A 14,388-nucleotide genomic window follows, 5' to 3' on the forward strand; every position below is an offset into this window, starting at 1 on the left:
TTTTTAATTCCTGTGAAAAATTGATATAATATGTAAAATGAGCCGTGGAATTCAATGGAATAAACCGCAGTGCTCTACGACTTTTAGTTTTTTTTTAATGAATTTTTTTAGTGAAAAATTTGATCGCCTCTGTAGCCGGAACCGTTGCCCGGAGCGGCTCCGGCTTTGGTCAATCAATCATCTAAAAATCAAACGTATGGACTTTTTGTGGAGTTTTAACAACTTTTGTGGGTTGTTAAGACATGTAGAAGTCCATAAAAATTTACTGGAGTGAGTTCAAAAAAAAATTTTTTTTTTCATTTTTTTGAAGGTAAGTGTATTACTCAGGAAATTTGAGCAAAAAAATTGAAAATTTTAAATCTCGTGAAAAGTTGGTATAATACAGAAACTGAGCCGCTGAATTCAATGGAACAAACCGCATTGCAACGGTTGAGAATTATCAGTTCTCTAAACTATCTAACAATAATAAAAAAAAATATTTTTTCACTTCAATCAAAAATTAAACAAGACAGATATTTTAAAAACTGATAGAAGTAGATGAAAATCAAGACCGTTTTGGAATCTTCAGACAATTTTTCGTTAGAAAAACTTTCATTTGACATAGTTAATATTGTGCTTTGTATAAAAAATTATACTACTATATTCAAAAGTGGTGGAATTTTGACAAACTAAAATTTATGAATAAAAACAGAATGTGATTTCTTAAGGAATTTTACATATGAAAGGCTGATCATTTGTTTTATTATTTAAAAATTGTGAGTTGTGGTTGAGAAATATAGACATTTGAAATTTCCAAGCAATTTCTGTTAAGAAGAGCTGAAATGTTTAGTGTTTGCCTTATTAAAAAAAAGCGGTTAAATTTGCCAATGTAGTTAACAACATCGTCTTGCCAAATTACCGTTTCGTCTGAGGCCTGTGTTCTGTTTTTCATATCATAATTATAGAATTCGTTGAAGGCGAACTATCGCCTGCAGGTATGCACAATGGCACTACCTATGTGTGTTTGTAATTATCTCGAATAATATCTGCATCTTGAAGACGTTCGTTCCTATTTCATTTGGGGCGATTCGTGACGTTATAATGTTCATTTCAACTTGTCTACCGCACAAAGGATGTTGAAATTACAAACGCTAATATCCAGAAATGTACCTACCAAGATATTTCTAATTCAATTCTTTGGATGTTTCATTATGTTTACAGTAGAGAACCGTGTTTACCTGGAAACGAAAGAATTTTTATTCGGAAAAAGCGTTTCAAATATTTAATTACATTTTAATATTTTCAAAGTCGAGTTTAATTAAAAATTTCTAAACCCTCTCTCGCAAAGTAAACTAGAGCTTATTGGTGTAGGTGTTGAATACACTCAAGGGTGAACTTCAAAGATATTTCGAGATAATACACTAGCTGCTATTTTGGAAAATAAATTTCTCTTATAGGCACATTAAACTTTGAGTTATTTATTACCACCATTCGCACTTATTTACAGCAAACATAAATTTAAAGTATGGTCTTAAGTTATTGCCGTCTAACACAATTTGATGCATTTCTTCTTAAAAAAAACTATAAAATAATTATTGGACAGGAATTATTGTCATTTTTAACTAGAGAGAAAAATAAAATTTATTAAAGCAAAATATCACGATTTAAAAGCCATTAAGCACCATTATGTCTTGATGATTTATTAACTAATTAACTTTGTTTGTGGCACATTAAAGGTAGCTGTGGCAATCAAAGAATATTTAATAAACTAATGCTTTAGCGTAAAAAACGCAAATAAAATGGAAATACAATGATAAATTGTCTAGTTCTAATGGAAAACAAATTAAATTAAAATTTAAGGTTTCATTTTCCACAACAATCAATTTGCCGAGTTAAAGAATAAAATATAAAAATTTTAAACAGACTTTCTTTTACATTTTTTTATATTACTTTGATTGATTTGGTTTTGATATTGATTTGGGGAATTTGTCGATTTTCTTGATGCCAATCGATTTCCCGCATCGTTCTGCGTGTGTAAACATTAAAATAGTTTCACATTTTTAAATAGTTTTTTCGTAATTTTGAAAATAGCATTATGTAAAAATGGTGGATGCGCCGGGTTATTTATTAAACAAATTATAACTCGAAAACTAAAAGTCATAGAGCTAAACGGTTTGTTTTAGTGACGTCTGCGGTTCATTCTACATACTACAAACTATTTTTGTACAGCAATATAAAGGGTTTGATTTTTGTCGAAATTTTGTCGACTTTTGTACTTGGAACGTTTATCGTCAAGTTTATTACGTTAGAGAGCGCTTCTAACTGTCTATCTTTCTAAGAAAACATTATTGTTCTTTGACTAATAGAAAAAATATTGTATTATACACGACGATAAAAATTGTTTATCAATTGGATTTGATGAATTTGATGATTTGCTTGATGCCAATCGATTCCCCGGATCATTTTACAAAGGAAACAATTAAAATAGTTCTACATTTTTAAATAGTTTTGTCATAATTTAAAAAAATATATAAATGTAAAAATGGTGGATGCGCCGGGTTATTTATTAAAAATCACAAATCGAAAACTAAAAGTTGTAAAGCTAAACGGTTTGTTTTAGTGAAGTGTGCGGTTCACTCTTCATACTATATACTATTTTTACAACATTATAAAGGTCTTGATTTTTGTCAAAATGTTGTCGGCTTTTATACTCGGAATGCTTATCGTCAAGTTCATTACATTAGAAAGCGCTTTTAATTGCCTATCTTTCTAAGAAAACATTATTCTTTGCCGACGAATAGAAAAAAATCTTGTTTTAGACACGACAATAAAGATTGTTTATCTATTGGATTTGATGTTTTTGGTGATTTTCGTGATGCTAATCGATTCCTCGGATCATTTTGCATAAGTAAGGGTAAAAATAGTTTTACATTTTCAAATAGTTTTGTCGTAATTAATAAAATAAAGTAAATGTAAAAATGGTGGATGCGCCGGGTTATTTATTAAAAAATTATAACTCAAAAACTAAAAGTCATTGAGCTAAACGGTTTGTTTTAGTGACGTCGGCGGTTCATTCTACATACTACAAACTATTTTTGTACAGCAATTTAAAGGGATTGATTTTTGTCGAAATTCTGTCGACTTTTGTACTCGAAACGTTTGTCGTCAAATTTATTACGTTAGAGAGCGCTTCTAACTGTCTATCTTTCTAAGAAAACATTATTGTTCTTTGACTAATAGAAAAAATATTGCATTATACACGACGATAAAAATTGTTTATCAATTGGGTTTGATGAATTTGATGATTTGCTTGATGCCAATCGATTCCTCGGATCATTTTACAAAGGAAACAATTGAAATAGTTCTACATTTTTAAATAGTTTTGTCATGATTTAAAAAAATATATAAATGTAAAAATGGTGGATGCGCCGGGTTATTATTAAAAAATCACAACTCGAACACTAAAAGTTGTAAAGCTAAACGGTTTGTTTTAGTGAAGTGTGCGGTTCACTCTTCATACTATATAACTATTTTTACAACATTATAAAGGTCTTGATTTTTGTCAAAATCTTGTCGGCTTTTATACTCGGAATGCTTATCGTCAAGTTCATTACATTAGAAAGCGCTTTTAATTGTCTGTCTTTCTAAGAAAACATTATTCTCCGCCGACAAATAGAAAAAAAATGTTGTATTATACACGACGATAAAGATTGTTTATTTATTGGATTTGATCAATTTGGTGATTTTCATGATGCTAATCGATTCCTCGGATCATTTTGCATAAGTAATGGTTAAAATAGTTTTACATTTTCAAATAGTTTTGCCGTAACTAATAAAATAAAGTAAATGTAAAAATGGTGGATGCGCCGGGTTATTTATTAAAAAATTATAACTCAAAAACTAAAAGTCATAGAGCTAAACGGTTTGTTTTAGTGACGTCGGCGGTTCATTCTACATACTACAAACTATTTTTGTACAGCAATATAAAGGGATTGATTTTTGTCGAAATTTTGTCGACTTTTGTACTTGGAACGTTTGTCGTCAAGTTTATTACGTTAGAGAGCGCTTCTAACTGTCTATCTTTCTAAGAAAACATTGTTCTTTGACTAATAGAAAAAATATTGTATTATACACGACGATAAAAATTGTTTATCAATTGGATTTGATGAATTTGATGATTTGCTTGATGCCAATCGATTCCCCGGATCATTTTACAAAGGAAACAATTGAAATAGTTCTACATTTTTAAATAGTTTTGCCATGATTAAAAAAAATAATAAAATGTAAAAATGGTGGATGCGCCGGGTTATTAAAAAAATCACAACTCGAAAACTAAAAGTTGTAAAGTTAAACGGTTTGTTTTAATGAAGCACTAAATAAACCAAATTGTGGCCTTCTCATCAGTCTTGGAAAATCATTTTGCCTGGAAAAAAAAATAATGTTAACAAAAATTAAAAAAATATTTTTATTCTTTTCTATTTTATTCTATTCTGTTCTATTCTATATGAAAGATTTTTATACTTTTTCGGTTTAAATAAAACTATTAGCACATAATTTTTTTTAACGAGACGGAGCTTAAGATTCAGTTTAGCCATAAAATGGCTTAGAAATTTAATTAATTCAACCTTTATGGGTTAGAGAAAATGAAGAAAAATTCGTGTGGTCTATTGTAGTGTTGTAAAACTAGAACATAAACAATTGATTTATGTTTATTCCTCTGGTCTTTAAGGGCATCATGTCCGGTAACAAGATTGAAACCCACGTTAGAGCCGTGATTTCCCCAAACACAACCCATAAAGTGAAATTAATTAGCAATATTACTTAATCAGATTTTACGATCTCTGCTTGGCATTTCTTGCGTTGATTATCAAGACAAAGGGTGTAATTTTTGCTGCTGCCCATCCAATTACAATGAAAAAGCAAGTAAATCTCGCTAAATAATTCAAAATCCCATGATGTTTTCTAACATTGGGTAAATGAGCGGATGTCGTGCCAGCATATCGATTTGTTTGGATGTCATTATTTATTCAATACACAAATGATTATTATTTGAACTGTTTCAATGTATGTGCCGTTGATTGCGAGTAAACGAAGTAGAAATGCGAACCGTCAAACTAATTAGTTACCGAATAAACACAAACACTGCGAAAAAGAGACGGCAAAGGCGAAAAAATTTTTGCGCTGATATTGTCGGTGTTTGAACATCAAAATGGCGGTTTAAAGCATCTCTAAATAACAAAGAGGATCCGATGATAGGAGATGGGCTATATTGATTAACGCCTCCGGCTCTTCGCTGACGAAACATGGGAAATTGGCAGATCGGTTACCGATACACTATTTAGAAACAATATAGCAGAGGGCGGGGCGGACATTTCGAACAACAGCACCTAATAATCGGCGACTTTTGACGACAGCGGCCAACTTTTAACGTCTAAATTTTTCCAATTTTGCGTTCAAATCTGCCAAAATTATGCACTGTATTTTGTTAAAAAAAAAATTATTTAGATTTGATTCATAAACTGAGTGATATTTTTTGCAATTATTTGGGATATCTAAAGGCTGCTAAATACTAGACGAAGTTTTTGCTCGGTTTTGCAAATTACTTGAGTAGTTAACATCGTTATTTGACCTTTTGACCATCTTATACATAACTAAAAACCATTACTAAAAAAAATAATGCTGTGTATATTGGGTTACATACTTTATCGCATCTGTTTCAACTCGTTTCAATATTAGGATTAACAGTAACTTTTTGCTCTTACACATCAAGTCCTGCCATAGAAAAATGTTGTACTATGCACGACGATAAAGACTGTTTATTTATTGGATTTGGTGAATTTTGTGTTTTTCTTGATGCCAATCAATTTCCCGCATCATTTTACATGAGTAAACATTAAAATAGTTTCAAATTTTTATATAGTTTTCTCGAAAGTAAGAAAATAAAAATATGTAAAAATGGTGGATGCGCCGAGTTATTTATTAAAAAATTATAACTCGAAAACTAAAAGTCATAGAGCTAAACGGTTTGTTTTAGTGACTCGGCAGTTCATTTTACATACTACAAACTATTTTTGTACAGCAATATAAAGGGTTTGATTTTTGTCGAAATTTTGTCGACTTTTCTACTTGAAACGTTTATCGTCAAGATTATTACGTTAGAGAGCGCTTCTAACTGTCTATCTTTTTAAGAAAACATTATTGATCTTTGACTAATATAAAACATTTTGTATTATACACGACGATAAAAATTGTTTATCTATTGGATTTGATGAATTTGATGATTTGCTTGATGCCAATCGATTCCCTGGATCATTTTGCTTAGGTCAAGCTTAAAATAGTTCCACTTTTTGAAATAGTTTTGCCGTAATTAAGAAAATAAAATAAATGTAAAAATGGTGGATGCGCCGGGTTATGTATTAAAAAAAATCATAACTCAAAAACTAAAAGTCGTAGAACTAAACGGTTTGTTTTGGTGACGTCTGCGGTTCATTCTACATACTACAAACTATTTTTGTACAGCAATATAAAGGGTTTGATTTTTGTCGAAATTTTGTCGACTTTTGTACTGGGAACGTTTATCGTCAAGTTTATTACGTTAGAGAGCGCTTCTAACTGTCTATCTTTCTAAGAAAACATCATTGTTCTTTGACTAACAGAAAACATTTTGTATTATACACGACGATAAAAATTGTTTATCTATTGGATTTGATGAATTTGATGATTTGCTTGATGCCAATCGATTCCCCGGATTATTTTGCATAAGTAAGGGCTAAAATAGTTTTACATTTTTAAATAGTTTGGCTGTAACTAATCAAATAAAATAAAATGTAAAAATGGTGGATGCGCCGGGTTATTTATTTAAAAAAATCATAACTCGAAAACTAAAAGTCATAGAGCTAAACGGTTTGTTTTAGTGACGTCTGCAGTTTATTTTACATACTACAAACTATTTTTGTACAGCAATATAAAGGGTTTGATTTTTGTCGAAATTTTGTCGACTTTTCTACTTGAAACGTTTATCGTCAAGATTATTACGTTAGAGAGCGCTTCTAACTGTCTATCTTTTTAAGAAAACATTATTGATCTTTGACTAATATAAAACATTTTGTATTATACACGACGATAAAAATTGTTTATCTATTGGATTTGATGAATTTGATGATTTGCTTGATGCCAATCGATTCCCTGGATCATTTTGCTTAGGTCAAGATTAAAATAGTTCCACTTTTTGAAATAGTTTTGCCGTAATTAAGAAAATAAAATAAATGTAAAAATGGTGGATGCGCCGGGTTATGTATTAAAAAAAATCATAACTCAAAAACTAAAAGTCGTAGAACTAAACGGTTTGTTTTGGTGACGTCTGCGGTTCATTTTACATACTACAAACTATTTTTGTACAGCAATATAAAGGGTTTGATTTTTGTCGAAATTTTGTCGACTTTTGTACTGGGAACGTTTATCGTCAAGTTTATTACGTTAGAGAGCGCTTCTAACTGTCTATCTTTCTAAGAAAACATCATTGTTCTTTGACTAACAGAAAACATTTTGTATTATACACGACGATAAAAATTGTATATTTATTTGATTTGATGAATTTGATGATTTGCTTGATGCCAATCGATTCCCCGGATTATTTTGCATAAGTAAGGGCTAAAATAGTTTTACATTTTTAAATAGTTTGGCTGTAACTAATCAAATAAAATAAAATGTAAAAATGGTGGATGCGCCGGGTTATTTATTTAAAAAAATCATAACTCGAAAACTAAAAGTCATAGAGCTAAACGGTTTGTTTTAGTGACGTCTGCAGTTCATTCTACATACTACAAACTATTTTTGTACAGCAATACAAAGGGTTTGATTTTTGTCAAAATTTTGTCGGCTTTTGTACTCGGAATGCTTATCGTCAAGTTCATTACATTAGAAAACGCTTTTAATTGTCTATCTTTTTAAGAAAACATTATTCTCCGCCAACGAATAGAAAAAAATGTTGTATTATACACGACGATAAAGATTGTTTAACTATTGGATTTGATGAATTTGGCGATTTTCTTGATGCCAGTCGATTCTCCGGATCATTTTACATGGGTAACAATTAAAATAGTTCTACATTTTTAAATAGTTTAGCCATGATTAAAAAATTTAAGAAAAAAATGTAAAAATGGTGGATGCGCCGGGTTATTTATTAAAAAATCATAACTCGAAAATTAAAAGTCGTAGAGCTAAACGGTTTGTTTTAGTGAAGTGTGCAGTTCACTCTTCATACTATGTATAATTTTTTACAGCATTATAAAGGATTTAATTTTTGTCGAAATTTTGTCGATTTTTGTTCTCGGAACGCTTATCGTCATGTTTATAACGTTAAAAAGCCCTCTTAATTATTTATCTTTCCAAGAAAACATTATAGTTTTTCGACTAATAGGAAAAATGTTGTATTATACACGACGATAAAGATTGTTTATTTATTGGATTTGATCAATTTGGTGATTTTCGTAATGTCAATCGATTTCCTAGATCATTTTGCATCAGTAAAGGTAAAAATAGTTTTACATTTTTAAATAATTTTGCCGTAATTAAGAAAATAAAAGATTGTAAAAATGGTGGATGCGCCGGGTTATTTATTAAAAAAAATTATAACTCGAAATCTAAAAGTCCTAAAGCTAAACGGTTTGTTTTAGTGACGTCTGCGGTTCATTCTACATACTACATACTATTTTCAAACAGTATTATAAAGCGGTTTATTTTTTAGAAATTTTGTCGACTTTTATACTCGGAACTTGTAAATACTTGTCATGTTTATTACGTTCGAAGTGGCTTCTAATTGTCTATAGATAATAGATAATAGATGATGAACGTTACCTTTACTTTAAGACGAATGTGTTTTTTGTCTGGGGTTGATTATAAAAAAATGCAAAGTTTGATTCGATTCGATCGAATCATCCGGTCGCTCCGCAGCGATAGCTTTTAGGAGCTAATGGATCTACATATTTTAGTATTTGTAACAAAGTTCGCGTTACATTTTAAATTCCCCCGAGTAAAGCAATATTCCCAATCCATCAAATTTGTATTAAAAATTACCAACCGGTATAGAATTACCTGTGAAAATGACGTCACGTCGATTTTTACTCAACCGCTAGGACGCGACCAACTTTAGTGCAAGTTTAATTCGATCATAAATAAAGTTCTTTCGGCGCTCGCCCTGCTCTCTACACAACTCGATCGATCGGAGTTAAGTTTTAGCACCTGCAAAGTTAAATTAGACATTCGGAATGTTCTTGCATTCCGCTACGAAGACTACCGATAAGCTTTCTATCTATCAGAACTTTATCATTTATTCATGCCGGTACATAAACTTGTCAAGAACTTCATTCGGCTCAATAAACAGAAACCGTAACATTATTTATTCAATCTAACCCCCTGTAGCGAATTTGTTAGCCTTGTTGTGAAGGAGATCGCCGTCCCTTTTTAACTTAAAGACCTCGTTTATTTCTTAAACGACGCACTTTGCCGCCTGTTTGATTTATTTATGGACCATCGTTACGATGGACGCAATTTTTTCGAGGTTTTGCCAAAAAGGAAACGACACAACTACACTCTCTACATTTAATCATGTCTGATACATGTTTATTATAAAACAGCCCCAAGCGTACATTCAACGGTATACGCTGCTTCAAACCACAATGCGCTCGAATCAAAAATGCAAAAAACATTATCGTGGAAAATAAATTCGCTTCATTCAGTTTGTCGACTTCAATAGTAATATTTTTTAAGTAATATGCAACAAAATGAGAAAATCTTGCTGCCCTAAGTCTTAAAAGATAGTTTTAATATAATCCAAATTGGTAATGTTGCAATATTAGAGCAAGAAAACTTCCTATAGTAATAACGTCTGTATAAATTTTACCATATGCAAGTTTGTAGAAGCGACTCTATTATTACTATAAGTTTATATAGTGTAAAGATCTTAGTTTTATTATATCAAGCTTTTAATTAATTTTCTGGATGAAATGATACAAAAAAATTATTGCTAATTATAATTTTTTTTAAAATAAAATCGATAAAAATAAAAATATATTTTGTGCGTTCAGTTTGATTTTTGTCGAGATTTTGTCGACTTTTGTACTCGAAACGTTTATCGTCAAGTTTATTACGTTAGAAAGCGCTTCTAATTGTCTATCTTTTTAAGAAAACATTATTGTTCTCTGACTAATAGTAAAAATTTTGTATTATACACGACGATAAAGACTGTTTATCTATTGGATTTGATGAATTTGGCGATTGATCGATTCCCTGGATCATTTTGCTTAGGTAAGGATTAAAATAGTTCCACATTTTGAAATAGTTTTGCCGTGATTAAAAAAATAAGGGAAATGTAAAAATGGTGGATGCGCCGGGTTATTTATTTAAAAAAATCATAACTCAAAAACTAAAAGTCGTAGAGCTAAAGGGTTTGTTTTAGAGTGAAGTGTGCGGTTCATTCTTTATACTATATACTAATTCTACAACATTATAAAGGTCTTGATTTTTGTGAAAATTTTGTCGACTTTTTTACTCGGAACACTTATCATCGAGTTAATTACGTTAGAAAGGGCTTTTCATTATTTAATAAATTAAAGATTAAAATAGTTCGACATTTTTAAATAGTTTTGCTTTAATTAAGAAAATAAAAAAATAAAAAATGGTGGATGCGCCGGGTTATTTATTAAAAAAATCATAATTCAAAAACTAAAAGTCGTAGAGCGAAACAGTTTGTTTTAGAGTGAAGTGTGCGGTTCACTCTACATACTACGTACTATTTTTTTACAGTATTAAAAAAATTTTGTCGACGTTTTTACTCCTAACACTTATCGTCGAGTTTATTACGTTAGAAAGGGCTTTTAATAATTTATTAATTTAAAGATTAAAATAGTTCCACATTTTTAAATAGTTTTGCCGTGATTAAATAAATACGGAAAATGTAAAAATGGTGGATGCGCCGGGTTATTTATTGAAAAAAATTATAACTCAAAAACTAAAAGTCGTAGAGCTAAAGGGTTTGTTTTAGAGTGAAGTGTGCGGTTCATTCTTCATACTATATACTAATTCTACAACATTATAAAGGTCTTGATTTTTGACAAAATATTGTCGACTTTTTTACTCGGAACACTTATCATCGAGTTAATTACGTTAGAAAGGGCTTTTCATTATTTAATAAATTAAAGATTAAAATAGTTTCACATTTTTAAATAGTTTTGCTTTAATTAAGAAAATAAAAAAATAAAAAAATGGTGGATGCGCCGGGTTATTTATTAAAAAAATCATAATTCAAAAACTAAAAGTCGTAGAGCGAAACGGTTTGTTTTAGAGTGAAGTGTGCGGTTCACTCTACATACTACGTACTATTTTTTTACAGTGTTAAAAAAAATTTTGTCGACTTTTTTACTTCTAACACTTATGGTCGAGTTAATTACGTTAGAAAGGGCATTTAACAATTTATTAATTTAAAGATTAAAATAGTTCCACATTTTTAAATAGTTATACCGTGATTAAAAAAAAAAAGGGGAAATGTAAAAATGGTGGATGCGCCGGGTTATTTATTAAAAAATCATAATTTAAAAACTAAAAGTCGTAGAGCTAAACGGTTTGTTGTAGAGTAAAGTGTGGGGTTTACTATACATACTACGTACTATTTTATACAGTATTATAAAGGGTCTGATTTTTGTCAAAATTTTGTCGACTTTTTTACTCCTAACACTTACCGTCGAGTTTATTACGTTGGAAAGGGCTTTTAATAATTTATTAATTTAAAGATTAAAATAGTTTCACATTTTTATATAGTTTTGCCGTAATTAAGAAAATAAGGAAAATGTAAAAATGGTGGATGCGCCGGGTTATTTAATAAAAAAATCATAACTTAAAAACTAAAAGTCGTAGAGCGAAACGGTTTGTTTTAGAGTGAAGTGTGCGGTTCACTCTACATACTACGTACTATTTTTTTACAGTATTAAAAAAAATTTTGTCGACCTTTTTACTTCTAACACTTATGGTCGAGTTAATTACGTTAGAAAGGGCTTTTAACAATTTATTAATTTAAAGATTAAAATAGTTCCACATTTTTAAATAGTTTTGCCGTAATTAAGAAAATAAGGAAAATGTAAAAATGGTGGATGCGCCGGGTTATTTAATAAAAAAATCATAACTTAAAAACTAAAAGTCGTAGAGCGAAACGGTTTGTTTTAGAGTGAAGTGTGCGGTTCACTCTACATACTACGTACTATTTTTTTACAGTATTAAAAAAAATTTTGTCGACCTTTTTACTTCTAACACTTATGGTCGAGTTAATTACGTTAGAAAGGGCTTTTAACAATTTATTAATTTAAAGATTAAAATAGTTCCACATTTTTAAATAGTTTTACCGTGATTAAAAAAATAAGGAAAATGTAAAAATGGTGGATGCGCCGGGTTATTTATTAAAAAAATTATAATTCAAAAACTAAAAGTCGTAGAGCGAAACGGTTTGTTTTAGAGTGAAGTGTGCGGTTCACTCTACATACTACGTACTATTTTTTTACAGTATTAAAAAAATTTTGTCGACTTTTTTACTCCTAACACTTATCGTCGAGTTTATTACGTTAGAAAAGGCTTTTAATACTTTATTAATTTAAAGATTAAAATAGTTCCACATTTTTAAATAGTTTTGCCGTGATTAAAAAAATAAGGAAAATGTAAAAATGGTGGATGCGCCGGGTTATTTATTAAAAAAATCATAATTTAAAAACTAAAAGTTGTAGAGCTAAACGGTTTGTTGTAGAGTAAAGTGTGCGGTTTACTCTACATACTATGTACTATTTTTTACAGTATTATAAAGGGTCTGATTTTTGTCAAAATTTTGTCGACTTTTTTACTCCTAACACTTATCGTCGATTTTTTTTTCAAAAAAACCTAGAACAAGATGACTTTAGTTTTTCTAAAGAAAGATATAAAGTTAGTGTGTTACATTTGTTCCAGTCTGCATTAAGATATTCGATATTAATTTTATCAAACAATGAAATAAAGAATCCATATAAGCAAAAATTGTACTTTCTAAAATATAGACATAAAGTTCAACAAAACTTTTAGTAAATTTTTACTTAGAGATTTGATGTATGTTTGAGTATTAATTCGGGGTTAAGTTTGATATGCAAACATATGGTCCTTCGAGCCGGATATGAAAAAAGTAATACAAGAATTTCCAAAAACTTATTTTTTTAAATTTATTTAATACGAGCTGCTTTTTTTTGAAAAATATTATTTTGCTATTTTTTGATATACTATATACCTAACCCTGTAGAGAAAATAAAATTTGTTTGTACAAATTTTAAGTTATAAATATTGTTTTACTTCATTTTACATTTTGATTGTGTTAATTAATTTTTAATTTTATAATGAATATAAAATTATTTTTAAAGACATTTTAACGACAATGTACAAGTGTTTTTTTTTTGTTTTCCACTAATACGACTGTGGATTAGTTAATAATAGGATTAAAAAAATTCCCTTCGACTGGATTCAAGGCGCAGAAAAATCGCATCTCTTTGTGCCCTCACCACAAAGTAAAATTTGAAACCAACATCTTAAATGAATACATGACCGCCTGGAGAAATAAGCATCTGTTTATGACTTACTGTAATTAAATGTTTAGTTGGGTACAAAGAAACGTAAAGAACGAATGTTATGAACATCTGTAACTTGAGCCTTTAGTTGCTTTAGTATTATCTGTTGGTAACAGTGTGGAAATGGAAGATCAAAGGTTGCTTGATTCGGAGCCTTAGGCGTCTGTTGTTGCGTCCCTTACACTTTATAATATTTTCCCCCGATTTCACAATTAGAAATTTTTAGATCGCATGCAAATGCATGCAAAATATACACAGGCGATAACATCTGTTTAATTGCAGGTGGAAAGGGAGCGTCGTCTGTTTTCATAAATAACTTTTCCCTGCATTGATAATTTCACAACAGAGGAGATCAATGACAATTAATTAGAGAGACACGAGCTGAAATCAGAGACTCGTTTTTAGTATTTACCCAAAGGGGTTGGTAGACATACGCGCCAACTATAAACAGAACCCCAGTCGGTTCAGAAACGTACATATTTTCCATTAATATTAAATTACAACTTCAGCTTTGCTACTTCTTATTCTCTCTAATTCATTACAGCTGAACAAAAACGAGTTAAAAGCATATTCTCAAATTATTTACAAATGTGTGCATAACTTGTGCTAATATTTATTTAATACTCTTATTTGTAGTAATGAAACATAAAAGGACCCACGGCTGTATAATACACGATGAATACACAATTCTCTGTTTGCTTCTTCCGTTATAATTAATTTCGAAGAGAGAGGAAAAATCATATTCCTACATGCAGTTCCAGTGACAATGAACGGCATTATT

The sequence above is a fragment of the Tribolium castaneum genome, chromosome 8, assembly GCF_031307605.1.
Source record: "Tribolium castaneum strain GA2 chromosome 8, icTriCast1.1, whole genome shotgun sequence".
NCBI classification, from domain to species: domain Eukaryota; kingdom Metazoa; phylum Arthropoda; class Insecta; order Coleoptera; family Tenebrionidae; genus Tribolium; species Tribolium castaneum.